This window comes from Palaemon carinicauda, chromosome 36, assembly GCF_036898095.1.
Source record: "Palaemon carinicauda isolate YSFRI2023 chromosome 36, ASM3689809v2, whole genome shotgun sequence".
Classification (NCBI taxonomy): Eukaryota; Metazoa; Arthropoda; class Malacostraca; order Decapoda; family Palaemonidae; genus Palaemon; species Palaemon carinicauda.
This window is the reverse complement of record NC_090760.1, coordinates 1,313,386-1,325,885: the sequence shown is the minus strand read 5'-3', so window position 1 is coordinate 1,325,885 and position 12,500 is coordinate 1,313,386.

Here is a 12,500-nt window from a genome sequence, read left to right as displayed (position 1 = left end):
TTATTATTCTTATTATTATTATTTTTATTATTATTATTATTATTAGCCAAGTAACAACCATATTTAGAAAACCAGGATGCCATAAACCCGAAGGCTCTAACAAGGAAAATAGCCCAGTGAGGAAAGGAAATGAGGAAATAAACTACAGTGGCTATTCTAAATATAAGATTATAATGCTGGTATGATTACTTAAATATTTGGAAAGGAATTTAAGATACTGATATGATTATCAAGCATCCTTATGATATCTATATCTCGTCAAAATAAGCTGATAATTTAAAGTTAATTCAGAAGTAGTCTTTTAACATTGGGATGAATCTCTAAGGAAAAATTTCAAATTTGGCATGATTTATAAAATTCAAAGATTTAAGATTTCAACCCTAATACTTTTGTAATTAGTTAAAATTTTGGCATAGGTAAAATATATTTACTTTTAAATCTGATGTACTTTATATATTTACTTTTAAATCTGATGTACTCTATATATTTCCTTTTAAATCTGATGTAATCAATATATTTCCTTTTAAATCTGATGCAATCTATATATTTATCTTTTAAATCTGATGTTCTCTGGTATTCTTTGAATACTAGTGCTTGGAAAGTTTCCTGTCAAAACTGGAATGTTTTAACATCATTTGTTTTGAAATGTATCTTTTCAAAACCGACATATACGGATATGTCTCCTCATAACATTGACATATACAAAATAGCTCGAATCAAAATATATCCCATTACCACTAATATATTAAATAAACTGTCAAGATTGATATGATCATATAAAATATAATTTCAACCTTGTAATATTAAAGAATTGTCTATTGAAACAGCTACACTAAAGGATACCAATATAGTTAAAAAGAATTAAACTAGATCATTGCATATAAAAAACCACTTTTTTATTTAATTCATTTCATAAAACGATATATCTGAAAGAAAGTTTTGATATGAATTTCCAATGGAGATGGAGAAGTCAGAGAATCCGGAATTTTATGGCCAGATATTCTTAACAAAGAATCCAGATGAAAGAAATATTGTCGTCAGCAATAAGGAAGGAATTTCTCTGGTGGTCAAAGCGTAGCTCTCTCTCTCTCTCTCTCTCTCTCTCTCTCTCTCTCTCTCTCTCTCTCTCTCTCTCTCTCTCTCCCTCTCTCTCTCTCTCTCTGGGGAGACTTGTAAAAGTCGGAGAAAATGTTTGTGAAAATAAATGCGACTTTTAATTGCTGTATTTGTTGTGCTATGGAAGTCCTCTTTGAGGTACCTCGTAGGATATGTTTTTTCATTGCAGGTGCGTCTTATTTACTGAGGGATTTTAGTCTTATCATAGCAATATACCTTTATATTTCTGTAGTTACCTTTTTTTCTATATTATAATTTATTTATTTGCCAAACTGCTATATCAGCTGCATAATTCGTTACTAGCATCTGTTTAAAAGGTTTTAAAGGTCTCTCATGAATGGCAGAGACAAGGGACAGGGACAGTGACATTGCCCTAGCAAGCAGGACAAAGCCCTAGAGACTGACCATATTTTATATGATCAGCGCCCAAACCCCCTCTCCATCCAAGCTAGGACCATGGAGGGTCTGACAAATGGCTGCTGATGACTCAACAGATAGACCAATAGGCTCCCACAAACCCCCCAACCTTAGCTCACAAGGATGGTTAGGTTGCAGACACTAATGGCACTAACGAGTCTGAGCGGGACTTGAACCCCCGACTGGCAAACACCAATCAGGCCACAACCGTTCAGTTAGCTGGATAAATGTCCATTAATCTCTGATACCAACATCCATCACCCATTTTCTTTAGATAAAACTCCATTGATTCTCGTTACCAGCATCTGTTACCTGTTCAGTTAACTGGATAAATGTCTATTCAGCTCAATTACCAACATCTGGTACACGGTCAGTGAACTGGATGAATCTAAATCCATCTCTGTTAAGTGCCAGGATCTGTTAGTCATTTAGGTGACTGGATGAATCTCCATCCATTGCCTCTATCAACATCCATAACCCATTCAGTTAACCGGATGAATATGACTTCATCACTGTTACCAGCATCCATTAATCGTTCAGTTAACCGGATGAATATGACTTCATCACTGTTACCAGCATCCATTAACCGTTAAGTTAACCGGATGAATAAGACTTCATCACCGTTCCCAGCATCCATTAACCGTAAAGTTAACCGGATAAACATGACTTCATCACCGTTACCAGCATCCAGTAACCGTTCAGTTAACCGGATGAATATGACTTCATCACTGTTACCAGCATCCATTAACTGTTCAGTTAACCGGATGAATCTAACTTTGTCATCGTTACCAGTATTTATTATACATCTGGTTAACTCTATTAAATCAACACATTAAAATTGCATTAATGGACCAAAGTTATTCAATTTAAATTCCTATTTAAAATTCATTCTTCCTGGAAGGGTCATGAATTATATAATATACCCAACCATAAATAGTGTATCATTTTTAAAGGAGACAGCGGGTGAATAATACTCTTTCCATTATACTTGCAAATCGAGGTAATTTCCAGTTCTACTCTTTGTAATATTTCCTTTGAACTGTTTTATTGTTGTTACTTGTATTTATAGCTGGAACACTTGTACATAAGCCAATATTTTGCATGTGATGAAGTGGGAAGGTTGTTATCCAAGTAATTGTTATGTATTGATTTAGATAAGCCAGAAGATATTATATTTAGGAAATTCTATTTTGTGATTGTTTATTCAAATTTAATAGAAATGAAATGAACGATGTGTAATGGTGAAGATAGTAATGTCTTTATCTAATCAAATTTGTCTGTACGTGAGTAACGTTGACCGTCGATTTGGTATTGGAATATGAAATTCTATTTTGAGATTGTTTTTTCAAATTGAATAAAAATGAAATGAACGATTTGTAATGAAGATAGTAATAAATATCTTTAATAAAATTTGTCTTTACATGAGCAACATTGATCGTCAATTTGGTATGAGGTGGGAATAGCCTTATTTATCTAGTTTTGAATCCTGAGAAAACAAGTAAAACAATTTTGGAGAAGTTTGTATGCTTAACTATTTTTTTTTTACCTTTTCGTGTGTGTGTATGTGTGTGTGTGTATGTATATGTATGTACGTATTTAGGACAGATTCTATTTGTAATTGCGTATACTATTCTGGATACAATTATTTTTTGTTGTTGATTTGTTGTGTTGTTTATCAGAGTTTGCGTGCAATAAAGAAAATTCACTACTTTCCTCGCAGCTAATTAATCTCCTGACATAATCCCCGAGACTAGTGTGAAATTCAATTGGAAGTACAGAAAATTTCCAACAAAATTCGTTTTTTTCAGCGTTGTCTTCAGAAGTGTCTTCAGAAGAATCCCGAAGCCAATTTACGGCTCCATATTCTGTTCCCATCACGACGCACTGTTGGCGTCTGCTTTTCTAATTAAAGGTGAAACTTTTTCCCAATTCCGACTGAGGGAAAAGGAAAGGTGTTTTCCCATGGGAGAGGATCTCTCCTGTTGATGCGTTACTTCAATTTCCTTGAAAACGATCTAGGAGAGATTCTTTGCGTCCTAGGAGAAATCCTTTCAGTCTTCTTTCTTCTTCTTCTCTACATTCAATCATTTATTTTTATTATTGTTGTTGTTGTTGTTGTTGTTGTTGTTGTTACTTGCTAAGCTACAACCCTAGTTAGAAAAGCAGGTTGCTATAAGCACAGGGGCTCCAACAGGGAAAATAGCCCAGTGAGGAAAGGAAACAAGGAAAAATAGAATATTTTAAGAACAGTAACACTATCAAAATAAATATTTCCTATATAAGCTTTAAAAACTTTAAAAAACAAGAGGAAGAGAAATAAGATAGAATAGTGTGGCCGAATATACCCTCAAGCAAGGGAACTCTAATCCAAGACAGTGGAAGACCATGGTACAGAGGCTATGGCACTACCCAAGACAAGAGAACAATGGTTTGATTTTGGAGTGTCGTCCTCCCAGAAGAGCTGCTTACCATAGCTAAATTGTCTCTTCTACCCTTACCAAGAGTAAAGTAGCCTCTGAATAATTACAGTGCGATAGTTAACTCCTTGAGAGAAAAAAATTTGTTTGGTAATCTCAGTGTTGTCAAGTGTATGAGGACAGAGGAGTATATATAAAGAATAGGCCAGACTATTCGGTGTATATGTATGCAAGGGGAAAATGATCCGTAACCAGAGAGGATCCATTGTAGTACTATATGGCTAGTAGAAGGACCCTATAACACTAGCGGTAGTATCTCAACGGGTGACTGGGGCCCTGGAACGGGATATGACATAAAGGTAGTGTTTTTCAATATGTTAATTACTTATAAAAGTTTATCAATAAATATAAGTAATTTGTAAAGTGATCAGTGTTCCAAAAGTGGAATAGTGATTATATGAATTAAGAATGTGATGTGGCACATAATAAAGCCTACAATTGAATTAATAGAATCAGGGATAATCTAAAAAGGTGTTGACTTTAGCAAATAGGCCGTGAGAAAGTTGGACATTTTTTATTTTGAAATGAATGGTAAAAGAAACAAGAGCTGCAAAGTACTTTTGGTATTTTAAAACAAGAGCTGCAAAGTACTTTTGGTATTTTAAAACAAAAGTTGCAAAGTACTTTTGGTATTTTAAAACAAGAGTTGCAAAGTACTTTTGGTATTTTAAAACTTTTGGTATTTTAAAACAAGAGTTGCAAAGTACTTTTGGTATTTAAAAACAAAGAGTTGCAAAGTACTTTTGGTATTTAAAAACAAAGAGTTGCAAAGTACTTTTGGTATTTAAAAACAAAGAGTTGCAAAGTACTTTTGGTATTTAAAAACAAGAGTTGCAAAGTACTTTTGGTATTTAAAAACAAGAGTTGCAAAGTACTTTTGGTATTTAAAAACAAGAGTTGCAAAGTACTTTTGGTATTTTAAAACAAGAGTTGCAAAGTACTTTTGGTATTTTAAAACAAGAGTTGCAAAGTACTTTTGGTATTTTAAAACAAGAGTTGCAAAGTACTTTTGGTATTTTAAAACAAGAGTTGCAAAGTACTTTTGGTATTTTAAAACAAGAGTTGCAAAGTACTTTTGGTATTTTAAAACTTTTGGTATTTTAAAACAAGAGTTGCAAAGTACTTTTGGTATTTAAAAACAAAGAGTTGCAAAGTACTTTTGGTATTTAAAAACAAAGAGTTCCAAAGTACTTTTGGTATTTAAAAACAAAGAGTTGCAAAGTACTTTTGGTATTTAAAAACAAGAGTTGCAAAGTACTTTTGGTATTTTAAAACAAGAGTTGCAAAGTACTTTTGGTATTTAAAAACAAGAGTTGCAAAGTACTTTTGGTATTTTAAAACAAGAGTTGCAAAGTACTTTTGGTATTTTAAAACAAGAGTTGCAAAGTACTTTTGGTATTTTAAAACAAGAGTTGCAAAGTACTTTTGGTATTTTAAAACAAGAGTTGCAAAGTACTTTTGGTATTTTAAAACAGAAGAGTTGCAAAGTACTTTTGGTATTTTAAAACAGAAGAGTTGCAAAGTACTTTTGGTATTTTAAAACAGAAGAGTTGCAAAGTACTTTTGGTATTTTAAAACAGAAGAGTTGCAAAGTACTTTTGGTATTTTAAAACAGAAGAGTTGCAAAGTACTTTTGGTATTTTAAAACAGAAGAGTTGCAAAGTACTTTTGGTATTTTAAAACAGAAGAGTTACAAAGTACTTTTGGTATTTTAAAACAGAAGAGTTGCAAAGTACTTTTGGTATTTTAAAACAGAAGAGTTGCAAAGTACTTTTGGTATTTTAAAACAGAAGAGTTGCAAAGTACTTTTGGCATTTTAAAACAAGAGTTGCAAAGTACTTTTGGCATTTTAAAACAAGAATTGCAAAGTACTTTTGGCATTTTAAAACAAGAGTTGCAAAGTACTTTTGGCATTTTAAAACAAGAGTTGCAAAGTACTTTTGGCATTTTAAAACAAGAGTTGCAAAGTACTTTTGGCATTTTAAAACAAGAGTTGCAAAGTACTTTTGGCATTTTAAAACAAGAGTTGCAAAGTACTTTTGGCATTTTAAAACAAGAGTTGCAAAGTACTTATGGCATTTTAAAACAAGAGTTGCAAAGTACTTTTGGTATTTTAAAACAAGAGTTGCAAAGTACTTTTGGTATTTTAAAAGTTGCAAAATACTTTTGGTATTTTAAAAGTTGCAAAATACTTTTGGTATTTTAAAAGTTGCAAAATACTTTTGGTATTTTAAAACAAGAGTTGCAAAGTACTTTTGGTATTTGCAAAGTACTTTTGGTATTTGCAAGGTACTTTTGGTATTTTAAAACAAGAGTTGCAAAGTACTTTTGGTATTTTAAAACTAGAGTTGCAAAGTACTTTTGGTATTTTAAAACTAGAGTTGCAAAATACTTTTGGTATTTTAAAACCAGAGTTGCAAAGTACTTTTGGTATTTTAAAACTAGAGTTGCAAATTACTTTTGGTATTTTAAAACAAGAGTTCCAAAGTACTTTTGGTATTTTAAAACAAGAGTTGCAAAGTACTTTTGGTATTTTAAAAGTTGCAAAATACTTTTGGTATTTTAAAACAAGAGTTGCAAAGTACTTATGGTATTTGCAAAGTACTTTTGGTATTTGCAAGGTACTTTTGGTATTTTAAAACATAAGAGTTGCAAAGTAATTTTGGTATTTTAAAACAAGAGTTGCAAAGTAATTTTGGTATTTTAAAACAAGAGTTGCAAAGTACATTTGGTATTTTAAAACAAGAGTTGCAAAGTACATTTGGTATTTTAAAACAAGAGTTGCAAAGTACTTTTGGTATTTCAAAACAAGAGTTGCAAAGTACTCTTGGTATTTTAAAACAAGAGTTGCAAAGTACTTTTGGTATTTTAAAAGTTGCAAAATACTTTTGGTATTTTAAAACAAGAGTTGCAAAGTACTTTTGGTATTTGCAAAGTACTTTTGGTATTTGCAAGGTACTTTTGGTATTTTAAAACATAAGAGTTGCAAAGTAATTTTGGTATTTTAAAACAAGAGTTGCAAAGTACATTTGGTATTTTAAAACAAGGGTTGCAAAGTACTTTTGGTATTTCAAAACAAGAGTTGCAAAGTACTCTTGGTATTTTAAAACAAGAGTTGCAAAGTACTTTTGGTATTTTGAAACAGAAGAGTTGTAATGTACTGATAAAGACCGTCTGGTATTTTATTCAAAGAATTAGGGTCCTCTTAATGACAGTCGTTGAATTTAATGGTTCCAGAGCACAGGTAGATTGATGATATCCTAATCAACCGGAATAAAAGCTTTCATTTCCTCCAACATTTAAGCAAGATGATTATATAAAGCAATTTGGAGCTCTTTCGTTAATTGGATTCGATAGCTCAAGGGATCGGTTAACGATGTAAACCGGAATCTTCGTCGTAAACTGAAGCGTTTGTTATACAATATGTTTTACTGAAAGCTACAGTTGTGAAGGGATGAGTTAACGAAGTGCACTTGAATATTCACCATAAATTGAAGCGTTTGTTATACAATATGTTTCACTGAAAACTACAGTTGTGAAGGGATCAGTTAACGAAGTGCTCTGGGATCTCGTCGTAAACTGAAACCTTTGTTATACAATATGTTTTACTGAAAACTACAATTGTGAAGGGATCGGTTAACGAAGTACACTGGGATCTTCGTCGTAAACTGAAGCGTTTTTAAAACTGTTTTACTGAAAACTACAATTGTGAAGGGATCAGTTAATGAAGTACGCTGGGACCTTCGTCGTAAACTGAAGCGTTTATTATACAATATGTTTCACTGAAAACTACAGTTGTGATGGGATCAGTTAACGATGTAGACCGGGATCTTCGTCGTAAACTGAAGCGTTTGTTATACAATATGTTTCACTGAAAACTACAGTTGTGATGGGATCAGTTAACGATGTAGACCGGGATCTTCGTCGTAAACTGAAGCGTTTGTTATACAATATGTTTTACTGAAAACTACAGTTGTGAAGGGATCGGTTAACGAAGTACACTGGGATCTTCGTCGTAAACTGAAGCGTTTGTTATACAATATGTTTTACTGAAAACTACAGTTGTGAAGGGATCGGTTAACGATGTAGACCGGGACCTTCGTCGTAAACTGAAGCTTTTATAAAACTGTTTCACTGAAAACTACAGTTGTGAAGGGATCGGGTAATGAAGTACGTTGGGGCCTTCGTCGTAAACTGAAGCGTTTGTTATACAATATGTTTGACTGAAAACTACAGTTTTGAAGGGACTAGTTAATGAAGTACGCTAGTATCTTTATCGTAAACTGAAGCGTTTATAAAACTGTTTTACTGAAAACTAGTGGGATTATTTTACAGTGTTTATAGTTCATTCTGAATAGATATGAAGCGAGGAAGGTGGCAGGGTATTTGCAGAAGATTAGGAAGATGTTTGGAATGTGTCTGGAAAATGAGGGGGAAATTAATCAGGAATAATTGGTGAACCAACTCCTCCTCATGGAATTAAATTGTGAATGATAAATACAAAAGTTAAATATAATTCATTAATAATGAAAAGTTATGGGTAGGTACTCTACATCACCAACTGTGAGTCATGCTCTGAAATATATAGGTAGTATTAAAGGTTCTTGGCCATGTCCCCTATTAGCCTTCAAGTGCTGCATTGTTTCAGGAATTTAATTTGCTTCCATATTTATGGGATGAGGTTTCTAACTCCATCCTCTCCTCTACCTGCTTGCGGTACTAACTACTTTGAGTTCAGCATTCTCATTTCGAAAGTCTTGAGGATATCGCAGCTTTTTAAGTAGAAAATTGTAATGTGTATATATATATATATATATATATATATATATATATATATATATATAATATATATATATATATACACATACACATACATACATATATACATACTCACACACACACACACTATATATATATATATATATATATATATATATATATATATATATATATATTCATATATATGTATATCGAGAAAAGAAAGACTGATTTTGTAATCAATCAAGGCTAATTCCCTCGAAAATCATTCCCAGTTTCAGGTCATTACTCATTCTGCAAATCCCGTGATCGTACCAGAATACTTCGCCTCATTTTTCTTTGACTTTAACGTGAAAAAAAAACCTTTTACGTTAATCAATGCAGAGTGATGTTTTAGGGACATATAATGATTACTATTTTGACCTTTTAAGTCTCCCTGTATGGTTAAATATCTTCCTCTTTCTTTATTGCTGTTTGTTTATGATCTCTACCATCCTACTTTGAACCCCTTTAAGTATAAGCTACTTCAAAAGTCCCAGTAAATTTTTGCCTATGTTCTCTATAATCCAACTTTGAACCCCTTTTTTAGTATAAGCTACTCCGTAGGCCCAGTAAATTTTTGCTTATGTTCACTATAATCCTACTTTGAACCCCTTTTTAGTATAAGCTACGCCAATCCTCAGTAAATTTGATGATTTAAGCTTTCGAAGGATATTGGGAGTTGAATGGCAGGACAGGATTAGAAATGAAACTAAAAGAGATTACTAGGGCCTTATGTGGATGAGATTTTGATGAGAGGTAGATGGAGATGGTTTGGGCATGATCTTCGCCCTCCCCAAGAGAAACGTTCAGCTGGGCTCCACAAGGCACTAGAAGTGTTGGAAGACCCAGGCCTACATGTCTGAGGACTATGAAGCGCGAAGTAGATGATAATGCATGGAGAAGTATTGAAATAAAAGCTCAAGATAGGTATGACTGGCGAAATCTAATAGAGGCCCTTTGCGTCAATAGGCGAAGGAGGAGATGAGGATTTAACCTTTCGAGGATGTTCTCATATTGAGGATCACTAAGCCTAGTGAGTTTGCGCTCGAACTTCAAGTTTTTATTGTATTTTCCACTTGGATTCAAGGTTTACAACTTGCATACCCAAAGGCATAAGGAAATTTGTAAGTTAAGGGTCCTTGTTATGATAGAATTTATATTAAAAAGCATGGGGAACGCAACCATAGTGGAGCAAATAATTGATCAGGGGTCAGCCTATGAAATGTACCAATAAAAAAAGAAAATATAATATAATTCGAAGATTTTCTGTTGAAAACATTGAAAATGCTTTTTAAAACTAGATTTAAAGTGCAACCACCCCACTGTGGTGCCCAACCGCAGCAGTGGCCTCTCCAGTAAACAGCTTAAACTCACGGTCCCGGACGGGGATCGATCTTCTGCCTTGCGAATGCTAGGCGGACGCGTTACCAGTGTAGGAAAATAAAATTGAAGGACTACAGAAAATTAAGACTGGAGTACTACAGAAAAAACAAAATTGGAGGACTTCAGAAAAAAACAAAATTGGAGGACTACAGAAAAAACAAAATTGGAGGACTACAGAAAAAACAAAATTTGGAGGACTACAGAAAAAACAAAATTGGAGGACTACAGAAAAAACAAAATTGGAGGACTACAGAAAAAACAAAATTGGAGGACTACAGAAAAAACAAATTTGGAGGACTACAGAAAAAACAAATTTGGAGGACTACAGAAAAAACAAAATTTGGAGGACTACAGAAAAACAATTTTGGAGGACTACAGTCAAACAATTTTGGAGGACTACAGAAAAATAAAATTGGAGTTCTACAGAAAAACAAAATTGGAGGACTACAGAAAAAACAAAATTGGTGGGCTACATTAAAAGAAAATGATTGGATTGCTCCAGATTATGTAGGCTGGAATAATAGCCGATCTCTCCACTTCCATCGACGTTGATGGCCTTTGACGCTGTTGTGACACCAGGTAGAGACCTGATCAATCACAACACCTATTTGGTGAGGGGCTGGAAATGGACACGTTCTGTGCAGGGAATTCGCCTTTTTTCCACCTAATAAGCTTTTCCCCTGAAATTGCCTACGCATAAAAAGGGTGGTGTTTTATATCCCCCTTTTTGAATGATAAAAACGCCATGCAATTTGCGTTCAAATGCATGTAAGCAGATTAACTATGTGTTGGTTTTGAAAAGAGAAACACTGCCATTTTGGCAGTGGTCACACCTCAAGGGGATTGGGGAACGATTTAGATAAGGGGGGGGGGGGATTTGAAATATGTTAGAATTAAAAGAAGGATTTTTAGGGGATGGTATTTCGTTATCTAAACGGTATATTTGTGATATGAAATTAGTTTTGACAGTAATTTTAATGATAGTGACAATAATGATAATAATTAATGATTTGGAATAATATTGAATATTATTATTATTATTATTATTATTACTTATTAAGCTACAACCTTAGTTGGATAAGCAGGATGCTATAAACGCAGGGGTTCCAACAAGGAAAATAGCCCATTGATGAAAGGAAACAAGGAAAAATGAAATATTTTAAAACTAACTTAAATCTCTCCTATATAAACTTTAAAATCTTTAACGAAACAAGATGAAGAGAAAAAAGATAGAATAGTGTGCCCGAGTGTACCCTCAAGGAAGAGGGTTGATAGGTGAAAAGGAAATAAATAGTATTCTTTGCTTTTGAGGTTACCTTAATTTTCAAACATTATTTTCCACCACAAGCCCTTAACTTCATTTCAGTTTCCTTAAAGAGCAATATATTAATTTGAATTTGATTGAATTTAGGGCAATTTGGAAGAATTTGGAAGGTCAGTAGAATCATCCGAGACTTTCGCTATGGGAATAGAGTTCAAGCTTATATCAGACCCTGGCAGAATTTCACAGTACACGAACTTTCTCTCCCTCTGAGCCAGGGGTGAGAGATTCTGCCAGCTATAGGGATCGGGAGACACCAGCATAGATTGTCTTGTTCCCTGGAGTTTCTTGGTAGTGACCTGATCTTTGTCTTGTATGTTCATTGAGGATCGTTAAATAATTGAATATCCCTTGTTTATATATTGAGCCATATTAAATACATTCCACAGGTATGGAATATGGGCGAAGGAATCCCAATAGTCAGGAATAGTCGTTCTTAACCTTTTCTGTCATTGGCTCAATTTTTGTCCAAAATATCATAGACGACACATCCTTTCATAAACATTTACTTTTCATGTAATAATAACAATAATAATAATCCTTTCCGTTTATTTACCAAGGCACTAACCTCAATTTTGGCTGATAGCCGACATAAGAAAAGGAACAAAAGGGGACGTCCTCACTTTACTCCGCATTCTCTACACTACAGGTATAAACATAATAAAACATTAAATTGCATTATAGCGCACCGTGCCGGTTGACGCCAGGTTTATTTTTCTAATGAATCATACTTTTTAAAAAACAATTTATATATAACATCACATTCTAATAACCTCTACAAACTTCTGTACTGATATAGCAGTGCATATTTAAAACAAAATGAACAAACTTTCAAATTAACATATAAGCCTCCTCTGCCGCCCAGGAAAAACCATAGATAAAAAACAAAATCTCAAGTTTTGAAAAAACTATGGAAACCTGTGTATCCACGGCAATAATGCAGAGTAACTCAAATTTGAATGGTGGAACCTCACTCTTGTACTACT